The sequence below is a fragment of the Mustela putorius genome, unplaced genomic scaffold (genome assembly GCF_011764305.1).
Source record: "Mustela putorius furo isolate JIRA1106 unplaced genomic scaffold, ASM1176430v1.1 tig00000145_pilon_pilon_pilon, whole genome shotgun sequence".
Lineage (NCBI taxonomy): Eukaryota > Metazoa > Chordata > Mammalia > Carnivora > Mustelidae > Mustela > Mustela putorius.
The window spans coordinates 35,815,805-35,831,649 of NW_025421294.1; the positions used below are offsets into that span (position 1 = coordinate 35,815,805).

The window sequence follows — 15,845 nt, forward strand, 5'->3', positions numbered from 1 at the left end:
GAGCCCGGTCCGGAGGGTGCTGGCACTGACTCCTCCCTCCCGGCCCAGGAGAAGCAGCCCAGGATGGAGGCTCCACTGCTTGGCAAGCAAGGTAAAGGGTTTTTTGCCTTTTTTTTTTTTTTTTTGGCCACTGATGAATGGTGATAATTGTTGGGAGATTAATTTAAGATTCTCAGATGAAGGATACTACCAAAGTGCCAGGGCCAGAGAGAAAAGGGGAGGAAGGGAGGGAGGCAAGGGCCCTGACCAGGCTGGCATTCTCCCCGAGGCTCCAGCGCTGACTCAGGCCCTGACCTTGGGCAAGTCATTTAACTTCTTTATGTCGATTTTCCTCATCTGTAAAATCAGCCTAATGATGGCTTCTTTTCCAAACCACTTTGATTCTCAGATGAAAGCATCCATAAAAGTGCATAGGATTGCTATTAATTGGGCCATTATTATTTTTATTATTAAATAGATTAAGTCCACTAAACTTTAACTATGTTTTGACTTCCACCTGACAGGCAGGATGAGCAGTTAACAATCAGAAGACAGGCTTCTCTGATGTCGCCCTTTGCAGGAGGCCGGCAGACAGGCATTTCCTTCAGTGAGGTCAGCTGGCCCCGGGCAGGCATGGCCTGTGCTGGGCATGTTTGGCTACTGCTACCTCTGCCTCCCTCTTTAGATGAAACGTGTCCGACCAAGTGGAGGCTATGTTCTCAGCCATTGGAAAGAACTGGAAACAGAAATGCCTGGGTCCTCGGCCTCAGGTGTATGATTTTATTGGCAAATTGGGGAACCCCTTTGCACATCAGTTTGAATAATGGCAACCAACATCATCCCACCAGCCTCAAGGCTAGGCTCAGGAGACAGAGAAACGTGCGGGTGTCAACGCTGTTACCAGACCCATTGTGGCCATTGTTCCGTCTGTGGCAAGGATTTGGGGTAAGAGAGTCATCCTTAAGCTCACAGCCCACTTCTATTGCTGCTGGAAGACACAGACAATACTATCTTCCTTCTAGGATTGTGGGGATTAAATAATTTGGATGAATCCCTAACCTGGTCCCCAGACCAAAGCATTCACTCACTGGACTGACAGGTATTACTATCAGAGAGTAAGCATTTGGTGAATAGCAAATGTGAATTTGCCCCTTAATTGAAGGGCTAATGAACATCTTTCTAGATTTATGACACATACATCTTACAAAAAAAATAAAAATAGCTCTTCTCTTTTTTTTCAGTTTTATTTATTTATTTTAATGAGAGAGGGAGAGAGTACGTGTATGCATGAGGGGAGGGGCAGAGAGAGAGAGAGAATCTCAAGCAGACTCCATGAGCGTGTGGAACCTGACCCAGAACTTGATCTCATGACCCTGAGATCATGACCTAAGCCAAAACCAAGAGTCGGATGCTCCACTGACCGAGCCACCCACACATCCTAGCTTTACCTTTTTCTTCACGCAGCAACTGAAATTGTGTAAGTAACTGACACTCAGTGAGAAGATGGCCCAGTAAGTACGAAGGACAAATCCACATTGCCCAGAGTTCTCCTACCGGAGGTAACTACTGGGAAGTCTGGACAGCATGTGTGTCTCCCACCTGCGGACAGTTTGGTCCCTCACCATGTTGGCTAGGTAATGTTTCAGAGCATAAGGTCCAAAAGGGAACATGTAGTGGTCAGGAACCCTTGTTTCTAAAGGACAAAACTTGAGTGTGAGACTCCTTGTGCCACTGAGTATCTGTGCTACGTGTTCTTTGGTGCTGAGTTTTCTCTGTTAGACTATGAAGACATTCCACAGAGTTTCCAGAAGGGTGGAGCATGGACACATGTGAATTTCTTTTTTAAATTGGGGTGTAGTTGATGCACAATTTTCCATTAGTTTCAGGTGTACAATACAATATAGCGAATTGGCAAAGGTTTTAATTTTCTAGTCAATAGTTCCGGTTATTTATTAGAAGTACGTAAACTAGAACAGATGCCTACATTAGAAAAATCTATAGCTGGCAAATCAAATCCATGATCTTCTGAATATATATGAAAGGCATACATTAGAATTGGAAGTGAGTTGATTTAGAGCGAGCCATAAGAAGACAGCAGTGCAGGTGGCATTCAGATACAGCGGTCATCTCTGAGTGGCTGGCAATGACTGTGCATGGGAAATGCTGGACCAGATGATCTCTAGATTATTCCCAGCTCTACACTTCTCTGAAGGGACTGGCAGCCCTGTCTACCTGCCCCTGACGACACTCATTACTGCCCCAAGTTTTTCACCCAATGGTTCATGTTGTCCAAAACTTTCTCTCTACACCATAGTTGGGACCGGCCCTCCTGTCACAAGCTGGCTGATCCGTGCTTGGAGCAAGAGTGAATGAGAAAGATCCAAGAAGCCTTTTCAAGCTCTTTCAGATCCTGTAGGCATTTATCAAGCACTTGCTGTGTGCCAGCTGAAGCATCAGATACTTGTTCATGACCTGTCTCTTTCAATCCTAGGGCAACCCTGTGAAATTTTCCCTGCACCCTTGTCACCAGTGGCGTCTCGGCCAGCCATGTAGCCACTAGAGCCGCTTTAATCTTCAATGAAATGGAGATAAGGAAATCTGCCTCGTGCATTTCTCTGAATTAGCATCAGGATGAAAAGAGATTGCGTATGTATCTTGGAAAATATGAAGTCTTCTGCAAAGATAAAGAAGGAGACCACCAGAAACCTCTTTCCCTCCTTTTCCCTTAAAAAAAAATCTGTGCCATTAGCTTATGACCTAAGACGTCATTTTAATTGTCATAAGCCTCATTTCTACATGAGCAAACTCTAATTTGCCACATTCCTGCTCAGATTGAAGGAGGAGCAAGGGTGCTCCTTCTATGACCAATCAGTAGGTGACTAAACTCTAAGCCCCAGGGTCTGATAAGCCTGAGTTGGAGCTCCATCTCTGTCCCTCGGGGTAGTGCATCCTGGGAAAGCTGCTGGACCCCTTCAGGTCTTTCCCTCCTCTGTGATACATTGGAGGATGATAGGAGTCACAGGGAAGATAGAATGGGCTCAAACAGTGAAAGCAGTGGACACAGTACCTGACTCACAGCTTCCATAATGTGTGCAGTCTATAGATTATCTGCTCTATGAGCTATGATTATTATTCCCACTTACGAGCTGGAGAAACTGAGGCTCGGAGAGGTAAAACCACTTGTTAAGGCTGCACAGCTAGGAAGCGGCAGGGTAGAGATTTGAAACCACTTCTAACTCGGGCTTGTTTACAGTGTGCATGATGCCTGTCCCTGGGAAGGGTGGAGGTGTTCGAGAGAGAGAGAGAGAAGGTGCTTCTGAACAGGATCACATATAATCGTTTCTTTCTTTTGTACACAGCTTTCTGATTTCAATGGCCTTTTCATTCATTATCTCATAAAGTGTGGTCACTGCCAAACCTGGATTATACTCGAGGCTCCTCTTTCCAGAGTCTCAATTCTTCCTAAAACATCGTTTCATAATTTGAACGCCCTGAAAATCAGGGTGCATCGTTTGACCCAGCACTTAGACATCATCAGACAGTAGATACTGCAGAATATTTGAAATTAGACTGTCCTGGATAACTTGTCTGATTTGGTTTCTGCACAGAAATATTTCATCTGCTTGTACATCATCCCCACCCATGTCCCCTGGAGTCCCCCAGTAAGTTCTCAGCTGACCATCTCTGCCGATTCGTGATCCCCACTGTCTTTAGGGTGTCATAGCCACAGTTGGTGTCCTGGGCACCTGCTGCTGGGCACAGCTGAGAGGTGGGACGACAAGTCCTGGGACTGAGACCTGATGCTGGAAGCTTGGTGCACAGGGGCCACCGGCATGTGCCTTGTCACTTCCATGTGCCTTGTCACTTCCATAACCTGGGCGGGGACGCTGCAGAGCTGCTCTCCAGCTGGTCTTGTGCCCCTCAGCTTTTCTGAGCCAGAATTTCTCTACCAGTGAGACTGTCTTCATCTTCAAGGGTTTCTGTGAAGATGAAATGAGATAGTCCATGTAAAAAAATTTTTAGCTTACTCAGCTAATAGTAAAAGTAAGGGCTCAGTGGGCTGTCTCAATAATCACTTGAGCTTCCCCTCCTGGGGGGGTGGCAGACTCCTTTGTTGATGCCCAGGTTGAAATCCGATCGGATCGTGTCTGTGGCTATTTCCTGGGCTCTAGGAATGATCCTGTAGCAGCGAAACCTGCAAACGGCCATCTGCATAGGTTCCCCGTGGGATTTTCCCCAGCGATTACCACCTCATTTTCTTGTTTTCAAGGGACCCATTAACTTCTATGGGTGCCTTTAAAAGAGCAGTAAATCTTTTTTATTTCTTTTCCTCCAGAAAAGCTGTTGAATCATCAGTGGTAACCCGGACTGGTAAAAAAGATGAAGTTCCCACTTCTGGATCGCTTCCCACCGAGAGTTTGTTGGATGTGGGAGTTGGGCACGCGGAACTTGGTTGCTCTGGGGCCTGGAATCCTTGGCAGACAGAGCCTTCCGGGAATGAGCTGGTGCTACAGCGCCCTCTGGTGTCCAGCCCCACTTTTCTTCCTCCCAGATGGACGAGGCAAGCTGGGGGTGGAGATTCCATGCCTGTCTCACAGGAAACAGTGTGCGGGCCGGGGCCGAGACACACGGTCCATGAGCTGATAATCCAGCAGCCACAACCCTGATGGTGAATCCGGCCTGGGTGTGACTCTTCTCCTGAACGGTCCAGGGAAAGCCCCAGCTTTCTTTTAGCTCTTTCTTCAGTACAGCCAAACCTGGCTCTGCTTTGTGGAGAAGCCTGAGTCCCAGAGTCTCTGGTCTGCCCTGTGCCTGCCAGGGGTGGGGAGAGTGGGGATGCCAGGTCCCTTTAAGAGAAGAGAAGGGAAGCAGGGGGATATTTCCAGGACTCCAGTACTACCCCCGTGGTCATTCCTGCACTTTGATCTCCAGCTGTTTGACAGCAGTCAAGCGGTTTCTGCTTTTGCTTCAAGGGCCAGGATTGGGCATCCAGCTCCCGACATTGGTCAGACTCCCCTTCTTGAATTTGCTAGTCAGGTCTCGTAACTATGATCGCTGGAGGGAAGTAGCATTGCCTGACCTCCCACCCCGATCTGGGATGGAATGGTAATCAAGGCGTCACAAGAAAATAGGAAGGGACTTCCAGTTTCAGCCACTCCAACAGAACCAACCCCATGCAATGCTCAGCATACTCTGCCAGCAAGATCATAAACAGTTAACATTTAGGATAGTCCGCCACATGACTTGACAGCCAACTGTTGCCTCTTTGGGCTTACTCTGCAAGAAAGACCCTTGAAACTGAACAGCATCTCTAGAGTATTATTCAAATGTTCTCAAACTGTAGTTTCCTGGTTAACAGCATTAGCATCAGCTGGGCACTTTCTAGAACTTTCTTTTGAAATACAAATTCTTGATGTTTCCCACCCCAGCCCCCACTATCGACAAGTCATGAACTTCGGGGATATAGGCCATCATTCTGTGTTTTCTCAAGCCTTCCAGGTAAGTCTGATTATATGTGGGAGTCTGAGAACCACTTTGAGGGAGAATAGAGAGAGGACCCATTGTGACCCATGTGCCTTGCTTGACACTTTCTTGTGTATGTTTATATTGGTCTGGTCAGTTTGGGATGGTCTGAAGTGACACTGAGCTTGAAAGTGGAAGATTTCTCAAACAGCTTTCTAAGAATCCTTGCATAAAATGCCACCATTTGGTTGAATTGAGTCCCCAGAATTCATGACATACATCATATTTAGATGTAAAGACATACCAAGTAAATTATAAAGGAGACTCTTGGAGTTGCTGCCATTTTGAATTATATACAGTTGCCTCTGTCCATTTTTGGACCAGAAAATTTGACAGTACCTGCTTGAGAAAAGTTGTTCTGAGTTTGCAGCATTTTTTTCCCTCCAATTTCTCCCTTTCCACCAGGTTTGCTGACTTCAGAGGTTTGCTTTATGCAGTTCTGACACAAAGGAAGTGACAAATATCAGCGGTCGTATCTCTAGTAGGGAAGTGGACTGTGGCTTTCCCCAACTGGAAACATCAGTGGCTCCTCTCCGCTTGGAGGAAAGGTCCGTCTGTCTTAGCATGGCTTTCGAGGTCTGTGCAAATTGGCCCTTAGCCAATTTGGTTCCCTTACTCTCCCTCACAGGTATCTCTGTTGAAGTCCAGCCAAACCATCCACGCTGCCCCCAAAACGCTCTGCCTTTGTTCCATGCTTCTCCCACTGTCTTTTAACTCACAATCTCCTCCCCAACTCCATGAGCTCCTCTCCAACCACCAACGACCCAACCCAGATGCTGGCTTGTCTAGGAGCTCTTTCTAATTCCCCAGACAGAGTTAGCCCCACCTTCCTTCCCATTCAAGGCATTGAATATGCAAAAACTGACTTTCAGTTAAGTATCATGTTGGAGTATACAATTCTTTATCTGCATGTCTGTCTTTCCCGTAAGACTGGGCTCTGCTCTTCAATGGCTGGGGCTTTCGGGCTTTCTGTTATTTACTATGTTCAGTGCGCAGTACATAATAAATGCTTGATAGAACTTGGTGAACGAATGAATGACCAGTGAGCCCAAAGAAGGGGGAGACTCAGAAAAAGGTGTCTAACGGCAGAAATGTGCAACAGGGCAAGTTACCTGCTAGCAACAGCCCCTTGTTAGTTGCGCGTCCAAAGCCCCAGCTGGAGGAAGAGGAAAGGCGTCCAAATTGTGCACACATCACCACTCTCATGCTGATGCAAACTTCGAAGAGGGGCCTCACTCCTTCCTCGCTGCAAGTGTATCATGGCACCTTAAGAGAATTACTGTTGAAGGGACTCCATCGGTCTAGGAATGGTGTGGGGGCAGAAAGAATATTGAAGCCTATTGTTTTCAGCTTTTTGTTTAGACTAAATAGGCCTAAGAATGTAGAAGGATACTTGCCTACCTAATAGTCACCGGAAACTTATTCATGACAAGGTTCTAGTACCAGCTAGTGGGTTTCTCCTGCTGTTTTCTTCGCAAAGCATGGTACTGACTTGGCAACACAATTGTCAAAGGATACGTACTCCAAGAAAATTGCTTTAGCTAAAATATGAAGGACACATGAATCCAACCAATGGAAATCTTTCGTTTTTAGGGAGTTGTATCTCATGGGGGTTTGTCGAACTTCCCTTTTTTTGCCCCCTTCCTAAGGCAGTATTTCTCCTTTTCGTTTTCAACTTGTTTACATAGGTGGTTGACAACATTCCCAGAAGGCTGACTAAATTTATAAAACTGATCCACATCTGTAGTGAGGAATCCATAAAATGAAAGGCTTCTCAGTTTGCTTCTGTAAAATGCAGAAGCCTTCACCAGGCTGTAATAGCTCGAGTGCCAGCTCCTTCTTATATTTTCCAGGAATAAATCAAAATCCAGAGAGGATTCAGAGACGATTCGAGTCAGCGAAGCATAACTAGGCACCCTTTATTACATACTCGCTTTGTGCCAAGAACTTTCAAAATGTGATCTCATTTAATCCTCACAGCAACCCTGTGGGGTAGGTATTTTTAATCCTCACTTTATAGACATGGAAACTGAGTTCAGAGAGGTTAAGTAACTTGCATAAGGTCACACAGCTACAGCGTTGCAGACGTGGATTTCTCTGTGGCGCTATTTGATTCCAAAGCCATATTTCTTAATCATTATGAAGTTGTCCAGGTACAGCTCATAGTAACTGAACCCATAAACACTGTATGAAGGCCCAGCCAGTTTCTGGCTCCAGGCTATCATGACCTGTCTCCCTATTTTTCCATAGAAACTGGGAAGCCTGCTTTTTTACAGAAAGATACTAAAAATGCTGTGAAAAACCATTTAAAGCCCCATACAGATGCATGTGACCTGTCTGATCTGTGGGGTCCTTGTGAGAGCAGCTGAGGTCTTTGTGGTGACTGTTCTCAGTTCAAGTCCCCGATTCTGTCCTTCTCCTTTCCTCTCTGAGAGCACTGACTTTGAGAGCACTTCCCATTAAAATTATGTATCTGATTTTCTATCCCTCAGGCTGTCTTCTCTGGAACTGAACCTGTTGTGCAAAAGAAGGCAGAAAAAAAAATTGTGAATATCTGAACATTTTACCCCAAAGAAAGAGTTAAAAAAAATAACTATGTTAATGGATCAGAGTGAGTTTACTGGATTAAACAAGATTTACTTCTCTCTTCCTCCTCTTGTGCCCATTGATGTTCAACAAAGCGAAGCTCATGAGGAAGTTTCAATCAGTCATGGATAAAGAAGCTACAGGCACACATGCACGTGTGTGTAAGTGAGCAACTCTGTTCTCTCTGTTTTTAAAACCGTCTTAACCTAAAACGGCTGTGAGCTGTGGTGTGCTGGTAAATGACAACGGGCTGCGGGCAGGAGGGGAAAAGCCCCAATTTACAGCGTAGCCGATTTCCATGGTGCATATACTCCCCCACCGAGCCGATTTCAAGATACCTACGTGAGGTCACTAAATGCTGGCTGGGAAGAGATGCTCGCAGTCAACTCTCTTGAGTAGGAGCGAGTCAGGACTCCAGGACCCCACTAGTCGTGAGTTCCCTACCTGTGGGCAGCAGCCTCAGCCCTCTGCCACTTGATACAACTCAGTCCAACAGATTCCCTGAGCACCTGCTATGCTCGGGGTGGGGTGCCCCTTCCCATGAGACGCTCAGAGAAATCGATGCTTCACCGTATGCCACCTCGTAGAAACTTCACAGGGATTCTGCAGAGCAAACATCTGCCCAGGGGGGAACATTGGAGAAGACCATCGCCCTTTATCTCTTTTTCTCCTGGGACCTGCACATTCCAGAGACCGTTGCATCCATGGTCCCTGGTCCTGGATCTCTGCCTCCTTCATCTTTCACTCATAATAACCCTCTCTGCGTATTGTAAGCACAAATGCCCCTGGGACACAGATGAAACACTTTTGCATTTCTGGATGATATTATCTCCTTCTGGAGAGGATTCCTATTGCTTCTGGAAGGCGGAGTGGGGGCGGATCACATCTTCCCATTCAGGAACTGAGCTTTCGTGAGTCCTTGGGAGGCTCGGTCTGTTTTTGTTTGCCCTTCCTCCTGGGAGAGCACCCTTCAGGGATCCCACCTGAGAGTCCTGGGCCCTCACCAAGGCCTCTCCTCCCTTTTGGGTCTTGAGTTCCATTTTTTTTTAATCTCCCCCCAGCCGTGAGACTCTGCCCAGATCCCCCCTTGCAGGGAAGGGCACCGCCATACATTAGGCTCACTTCTCTGTGCTTCCTTTGGCTCCCGAAGACCTGGCCACCTTGTCAGCCCCAAATATTACCTTTCTTCCTGGCCTGTAGCTTCCTGGCAGCTCGGCTCAGCTTCTATGCCTCCCACTTGCCGCTGTCCTCTGGCCCCGCAGCCTCCAGGACGACACAGCATGGGGGCTGGCGGCAGATGGGAGCTCCTCGTCTACCTTCTGAAGCGTTTTCCTTCTTTCTGGGAATGCAGACCGTCAAGCCCGGTGGCCTGGGCTGCTGGCTCTTCAGTGGCCTCCCACGGGCAGTTCTGTGAGCCCACCTCTCCTTATGGGGGAGGCTGGGGTTGAGAGGACCTGGGTCCGTGACAGCTTGAAGCGGAAGATACAACCCCTGATTTTTAAGTGTTGGCAACAGGTCTAGTTTTTAAAATATATTGTGTGATCCAACTCTTAAGAGCCAAACAAAACACAGCCTTAGGCTAGTTTTGGCCTGCAGGCTGCCAATTTGTGACCTCTGGTGTATTGGAATGCAGGAGAATGAGAGCTACACTGTAAGAAGGCCCCCACTCAGCTGTCTTGGGTTTGTAGACTAAGTGGAGTCTGAGGGACCAAGCACGCTGGGAGACCTTTGGTCAGCCACCAGGGGACAGTTGCTGAATCTGCCTTTTCCTCCCCCCTCCCCAACTCCCCTCACCCTACACCAAACTGGTTTCCCATTCTTGGCTTCCTGAAAGGAGCAGGTGGTCCTCCGAGGTCTGTGGAGAAAGCACAGGGCCTGGAGTCGACAGATGTGGGTTTGAATCCGGTGTCTGCCACCCATCTGTTGTATAACTTCAAGTAAGTCACCGAAAGTGCTCTGGGTCCACGTTTCTCTGAATGTTATTAATATTCTCCACATGGGATTCCGCTGCGGGGATTAAATGAGATGGTGGTGTGGATGTGGCCAGTGGGTGGCAAATATCCAGTGTGTCCCTTTGAAACCAGCTTCCACCTCCCCTGGATTCCTCCTTGCCTTGGTCTCCCTTCCCCCAGCCCCTGTTCAGACCTGCAGGGCCTTTGATCTGCTGTGTTTTCAACCCTGGGTCCTTGGTCTTTCCAAACCGAGACAGAGAGACAGCACTTGTCTGCTCCCCACACTTCTTCACTGTGATATATCTCCCTGAGGAGCCAGCGAGCTCCAGCCCACAGACCAGCAGGGCAGCCCAACTTCACCCTGAGCTACGAGATTGATTTCTGGGAAGATGCTGCTTGGGGTGGGGTGGGGCAGGGGGGCTGGAAGAATCATTTCCACATAAAGCTTAAAAAAAAAAAAAAAAAAAGAGAAAATAATGGAGCCATCCAGGGTCGCTCTGGGCTCATTGGTTTCTTCCACTTTCTCCAACTTTGGAGGAAAGATAACAAATGGATTTGTTCATTGGTGAAGGCTTCTAGATGTCACAAGTACAGGGAAATACTGGCTGTGGCGCCCTACTGGTTACACAACTGCTGGCCTGGCCGTATTTTTTTGTTGTTCTGAGCTGTTGTAGTTGTTTTAAACAAACAAAATAGAGCAAAGTAGGTGATAAAGGGTTGAGAACTGCCCCCTCGGCCGTTTCTTCTGGGGTTCAGCAGCTCCTGAAAGCAAAGAACTGTAAAATATTTTAGGAACACTTTCCATCCCACCCCGACTGTTGACTGATTTTGGAAAAGACCGTGAAAGTGAATACTCTGCGTGCCTCCAGCAGAGCCGAAGAAAACAGCCAGAATAGGAGGAAACAGGGAGCCGGGGAGAGGGGAAGAAGCGCACGTAAGACCAGGAACATGCCTCGTTCAAGGGCACTGGGTGATCTCTGAGGTCTTCCTTTGACCCACGTCCCTAGTCTCCAGAGCTCTAGATTATGATTCCACAGGGTGCTTGGAGGCAAAAAGAAAAAAGAAAAAAAAAAAAAAAACAACAACCCACAACCAAGGATTCTTTTGAAAGCCTCTTTGTTAATTTTCATTAACTTGTTAACTTGGTAGAAGGTGAATGTACTATTCGCCAGGGATTGTTAAAAACTCCTTGAAGGCTCACGGAAGCCCAGGGATGTCAGCTTGACTGATTCTGTATCTGGTGTCCCCAGTGGCCGAATTCAGGCTCATTCTTTCCTTCGCTCCCACTGCCGTGGTGTCCCCGGCTGGAAGAAAAACCCTTCCTCCGAAAGGCGCTTCGTTGAGAGCGCCTCTAGATCCCAAAGCTCACACGTAGCGATGTGTGCAAATTCTCTTTGAGCTTTCATCGGGGAGAATTATATAATAATATCATATGATTTTGCAAGAAGTTCACCAGGGCTGTTTCAAAGGCTGTCAGCCAAGACACTGTTCAGACAGGGAGGCGTCAGAGCTGCCACTACAAAGTGGATGTTAATTACCTAAAACAATGTGTGTAATAGGCAAAGAAAAAACAGGACCTGCTCTCTCAGCTCCAACTACTCATCTATTACAGGGCCAACTGCACAGTTATTTAGCCTGGAGGAGTCATAATTAGCCGGTTTGCAAATTAATAAGACCTTAAAAAAAAAAAAAGGAAAAAGGCTACCAGGGGAAAAAGAATGGTGGGAAACTTTATATCTCTGATTCTCCAAGAATATATTTAGCCTGCAATTACCTCATTAAGTGTCCAAACTTCGCTTAATATATGCTGTATACATTCCGCCTGACTGGGGAGGCTAAGCAGAGCCCAGACCTGGGGTGGGGAGCGGTGGGGGGGGCGGGGGGGGGATGGCACGCAGTCAGAGGAGATCCGGAAGAGCAGCCTATCGGCTTGTTTCTATCTTAAACCCGAATTGCTTGTCTGGTATAAGTTTGCGAATGCTAATAACCGTGCTTAATTACGCCAGGGAAATTAAAGCTTACCCAGGTGAACCAAATGCTGTACCATGCTGGTTCTTAAAAAGCCGGGGACCTGGCATGACTCAGTCCGGGTAACAATGGATAATGCCAAGCCTAGGACGCTGTAATTAGCGCTTTAATCCTATTGGCCTTTAATAACAAAATGGACTTAATGAATGGGTAGTTCGGTTTTGTTTGGTGGAGGGTGCTTTCTCTTCCAATAATGAAAAACTTTTTTATTCTTCTTTCTGTTTTTCCTGTTGGCAAAGGACGTTTTAAGATGAAAGAAGCCTCGGCTAACTGGAGGACGTGTGTTGTAGCACGCTTAACCAATTTGTGGAATTACTCCAGATCCTCTCGGTTCCAACTTAGGAGTTTCCACATACACGGCACAACCATGACTACTATTATAATAAATAAATTGCAGTGACCATTAATTCAGCATTCATTGTCTCGGGCACACAAATTATTTTAATCTGTGTATCAACACATACAGAAATGCAAAGGGGTGTTATGAATTCCATATTAAAGACGAAGGATTTGAAACTCAGAGGGGTTTTGAGGTTTGCTCTAGATCATGAGTGAGAGAGGATTTGAATCTAGGCAACCTGTCCTCAGAGTCCTTTGCGCCATGCCCCCTGACCCCAGGAGTCTCTGGTGAGGATTAAGGTTCAGTCTACACGTGGGCCAAAGACTCGCAGTCAAGTTCTCTGAGCTTATTTTGCTATGATCTGTTGACCTCATGAGGTCATTGAAGACTTTAGCCTATTGAATGCGGCTTTGGCCCCCCCTTTACTGACAATGTCCCCAGTTTTCCAAAGAATGTGACCCCGACTTACTGGCTGACTCCTGACAACAGATGAACAGAACTTCATGAATGGAGCTTATAACTTGAACATGGGGAGAATGAAAATCCCAACGAATGGACCGAGTAGAACCAGTAAGAATGGGTGTGAAGGGGCAAGGTGGGCCCTGAGAAAGGGGCACCATCAGCGAAGGAAAGGAAAGGGTTGGAAGCAGGAACGTGGAGATGCTTCAGACCAACGCTGGCCCCTTGATCATTTTATGGTCAGCCTGTGCAGCAAGGGACGACCGCCCCTCCCCCCATGCCAAATCACAAATGGTCTTGCTGGACTGGACTGAAAGGGGGAAGATAGGGGTGTCTGTCATCTCCACGGGCAGGTTTCTGTCAGTTTTGCTCAATGTGCTAACACCAGCACCTTCAACGATGCCTGGTGTGTGGCGGGTGCGCCAAGATACGTGTCCAGCGAATGACTAAGTGAGTGAGAGAACCTCTCTTCTCTCAGTGAGAGAATGCTACTCCATGAAAAACAGCAGGTGTCTGTGATTGACAGACTGAAGCATCTCATGCCTTTGTACGCGTGAATTTTCTATCAGGAGTGATTTTCCAATTTTTTTTTAAACCATTCTTCTTCTTGTAAATTCTTATTCAGCCTTCAGAACTCACCCCAACATTAACTCTGTAGCCTACAATGACCGCCCCCCCCCCAAGGAAAAGTAATTGCTCCTTCTCTGTTCTCTTAGGACTCTGTACATCCATCCCTTTCCGAGGAATAGCCCCTTTAAAAATTTTTTTTGTAATAATCCTTTTAGACATCTGCTTCTATCACAGGAAATGGATGCAGAAAATGGATGAAATGATTATTAGTTCAATTTAGTGGAAATGCATCAAATCTAGTACCCACAAACTAGACTGTGAACCCCTGGAGGAAAGGGTTATGAAATAATTAAAGAAAGTATCCAGGCTTTTCAGTTAGAATGACGTCAGAGGCAAGTTAACAATGATCTCGTCCCCAAGCTGCCTTAACCCATATTCTTCAAAAAGAGAAGCCCTGGCAAACAAAGGACAAGCCTCAGGGCTGACTGATTGAGTGGCGTAATGCTATCACCAAGTCCTCCGTTCTTCCTGTTTCTCTGTTCCACCATCCTCATCATCGCCTTCAACCTCAGACCGAGAGCGGAATGGCTGTAGCACTAAGTCTCATATCCAGATGTGACAACATTCACAGGAAGACAAAGGACTGCTTCCTTCAAAGGACTTTCTCTATGGAATCAAGAACCTTTCCCAGCAGTGCCTTACCAGACTGTCCCTCGCAGCTTGTCACATAACCTTTCTTTCTCCAGTCGCCAGGAAGTGAAGTAGAATCATTCTTGGATCTGTCAGCCCCAACCCAGATGACAGAGTGCAGTCAGCTCTCCCTGACTGACGCGGCTGCCAGGACTTGTGCAGATACCTGGATATAATTGGGGTTCTAGAAAGGAAGAAGGAAATTGGATGCTGGGGAGACAACCTTAAATGGGCAACCCGTTTACAGAGTGGCAGAGAGTAGGTACTCAATGAATGTGGAAGGAAATAAAAGGTCAGTAAGACCCGAGAGCTCCTTGTGGACACAATTCTGACATAAAAGTTGGAGGCAATTTTGTCTCTGTTTCAGGTAATGCCAGCCTGTGGGTTTTCAAATCAACCACTGATTAGCTGCCTAACTGGTGAGGTAGGTATTGGTTCAATCACTTGACAAGGTCACACGGCTTATACTTTTCTTAGATTCCTCCCAGCCTCCAGAGACACGGGGTGGCGCCTGTCAGGTTACAAGACAGAGATCCAAAGAGATCAAATGATGTGCCCAAGGCAATAGAGCCCCAACACATCCATTTCTAACATTGCATTTTTTTTTACCTTTTATTATAGGAAATGGATTTTGTTTTAAGATTTTATTTATTTATTTGACAGAGAGAGAGAGGGATCACAAGTAGGCAGAGAGGCAGTCAGAGAGAGGGGGGAAGCAGGCTCCTTGCTGAACAGAGAGCCCGATGTGGGGCTCGATCCCAGGACCCTGGGATCTGACCTGAGCCAAAGGCAGAGGCTTAACCCACTGAGCCACCCAGGTGCCCCTGTTTCTTTGTTTTTTAAACATGATCACAGACACCCTTATAGTTTTACTTTTATAATTGTTGTGGAATGAAAAAAATATATTAACAATTGACATCAGAATTTTTCCTAAGAAGTAACCTGCTTTTAAGAACAATACATTTAATTACGTGCAAAAGACAGGGCGAATGCACACGTGCACGCACACACACACAGACACAGACACACACACATCCAGACTGCTTTGCATTAGACATAAGCGGGAATTTGGAAGTGAAGAGAGGAATAAAAGAAAAGGGGACAGTCAGAAATGGAGGTGAAATTTTTAAGAACAGAGATGTACTCACTTTTAAGACATGGTAAGTGCTTAGATGAAATTACTGTTCTGTATTCTCAAAACCTTCATTAAAATCTTCTATACACACAGAGGTACTGTGTGTAGAGAAGGGGGTAAATTTTAAGACCCCGGGCTAAAACCTTCAGAACAGGGAGAGAAGAAAAGTGTACACCACTTTAGCTACACACTGATCAAGGGTGTCAAATGAGGTCCTTAATTACTTTTATTTTTAGGTCTTTGGCTCTTAGAGATAAAAGGAGTTCCCTCTTTCCTTAAGGAAAGAGCTGACCTTGGAACATCCTGAAATGTCACAAGAGGGTGGTAACATGGGATATTAGCATGAAAATAGGGACTGGGTTAAGAGACAGTTAATCAAGCAGGCAGAGAAGTTCAAGGTTGAGCAACGAGAGGAAACCAGGACATTTGCCCCTCACCTAAAATCGCCTCACTACACTATTTTAAGAACACAAGCAAAAACATATTTGATCAAAGAAAGATTAAAAGTACCTATCAATTGGGGCGCCTGGGAGGCTCAGTGGGTTAAGCTGCTGCCTTCAGCTCAGGTCATGATCTCAGGGTC

General features: G+C 46.5%; 1 long non-coding RNA gene across 1 annotated transcript; it reads left to right on the forward strand.

The window, feature by feature from the left end:
* The first annotated feature begins 1,742 nt into the window (after positions 1-1,742).
* Positions 1,743-8,230, forward strand: LOC123390797. Its single transcript, XR_006605391.1, has 3 exons — positions 1,743-2,625; positions 4,316-6,050; positions 7,995-8,230. It is a non-coding gene; the product is annotated as an uncharacterized LOC123390797 (long non-coding RNA).
* Positions 8,231-15,845: the final 7,615 nt, after the last annotated feature.